Raw genomic sequence first — 2,191 nt, forward strand, 5'->3', positions numbered from 1 at the left:
GATGTTGAACTTCATTTTATCCCTACAGACTATCAACTTGCTGATTTGTTTACCAAGCCTCTTGATGAATCTCATTTCAATTTTTTGATCAGTGAGTTGGGCATGTTAAATGTTGACAAATAATTTTTGAGTTTTCACCAATTCCTTTGGGTTGTGTTTTCTCTAAAAATGTTATATGTCATTTGCTCAAAAATAGTCTGGTATCTGTGTGAATATACTATCTTTCTTTTTCTAAAATATTGATTTTTTTTGCAAAATGATGGGTTTTCCACTCATGTATTTTTTCTTAAAAATCAATTTTTTTTTCTCTAAAAATCTCTATGTGAATTCTTTAAAAAAAAAATTTGTCTTTGATATATATATCTATATATTCGTATTTTTTTTACTTTATTTTATGTTTTAAAAACAAAAGAAAAAGACAAAAAGCAAAATTAATTATTTGTGTTTCATATCTATATTATTTTTACTTTATTTTATTTTCTATTTTACAAACAAACGAAAAAGACAAAAAGAGAAAATTAATTATATGTTTTTGTGTTATTTTTTTTTAATTTTTTATATTTTATTTTAAATTTTAGAGTTAGGTTTCTGTTTGAAAAACAAAAAAAAAAAAAAATTAATTACTTAATTAAAAAGGGCCAAAGGTTTAAGTTTAAGGTTATGTGTAGTATTTTTATTTTATATATGCTTGTTAGGTATTTGTTAACTCTTTCCTAATGGGCCTCCTCTCTTTGGGCCCAACCTAAGCCTAAACCTCATGCCAGAAACCTCTTCCTAAACCTAAAGCCGATCACACACACCCACTTCATTCGTTCGGCCTCTCCCCTCGATCCTCAATCCTTCGACACACCGCTCCTCCCCTCGCCGATTACCATAAGCCGAACGCTCGCACACCCATTCGGCCTCCCCTATCTCTTCCAATCGGCGCCTCCCCCCTCCTCGGCTTCGGCTTCCTCCTTACCCCTTCACTTCCCTCATTCAGCCTCTCTCTCTCGCCCATAAGCCGACCATCTCTCCCCCACACCGCTCCTTCTTCTCTTCTATCTCCAGCCGATTACACCTCCATAAGCCGACCCCCACGAAGCCGATTACACCTCAAGAAACCGATCCTAACCCCCCTTACAATCGGTCTCTCCCTCACACTCCCACCTCGATCGCTCACCCCCCCCCATCGGCTTACCTCTCTACCCTATACCCCTCCCCATATTCGGCTTCCACCACCACCAAGCCGTTTCCTTGCAACACTCGATTTCCCCCCTTCGGCTTGCTCTCTATTCGGCTTGTCTACAACAAACCGATCCCACACCCCTCCATCCTCTTTTCGGCCTACCCTAATCGGCTTCCCCCATTTTTTCTCTTCTTCAAGCCGATTTCCCCCCCTAGCCGCAGCCGAACCCCCCTTCCCTTCTACCACAAGCCGAACCCCTCTTCCACTCGGCCCAAAATCCCTTCGGCCCGTTACATTCGGCCCATCCTCTATATTTTCTAAAACCTAGACCCCCTCTCCCTCTTTATAAACCGACGCTCCCCCTCTCTCTCAACCTCACATCCATCGGCTTCTCCTCTTCAAACCACAAGCCGATCCTCTCCCTCTCCTCACAAGCCGATTTCTCTATCCCCTATCCCAAGCCAATTTCAAATCGGCGCTTAACCCCCTCCCCCCAACAATCCACCTAATAATTGTGTCCCCTTTTCCCAAACATTTTCTTTTCCCACCTTTTTCCTTCCTACCTCCCATCCCATCCACCCCATCTCCCTAAGACCCACACCCACCACCCCTATCTTCCCTTTTTACCTTCCCCATACACACCCTCCTTTTACCCACCATATATTTTTTTTTATTTAAAACCCCCAACTCTCATCTTCTCTACCTCATCTCCTTCTCCCATCTCTTTAACCAAACCTCCACCTTTCTTCTCCAAAGATTTTACTGTGTGATCTTCAAGCTTTCTTCATCCATGGCTTCTAAAGTTGGAACTCCCTCCAAAGCTCCAAAGGTTAAGAAATCTCTTACTGCTGATGATGTTACTTTTTCTCCATGCAACTTTGTGGCATTGTTGGATCACAACGAAAAGTATCCAGATTTCTTCATCATCATCGAATTTCTTCGTAAGTGCCCTCTTTTCAAAGCTCTTACGTTTTCTCCTAAGATGAGTAAATCTTTGCTTCGTGCATTTTGGGCTACATGTAT

Source organism: Cynara cardunculus (assembly GCF_001531365.2).
Source record: "Cynara cardunculus var. scolymus isolate 2C chromosome LG 13, CcrdV1, whole genome shotgun sequence".
NCBI lineage: Eukaryota > Viridiplantae > Streptophyta > Magnoliopsida > Asterales > Asteraceae > Cynara > Cynara cardunculus.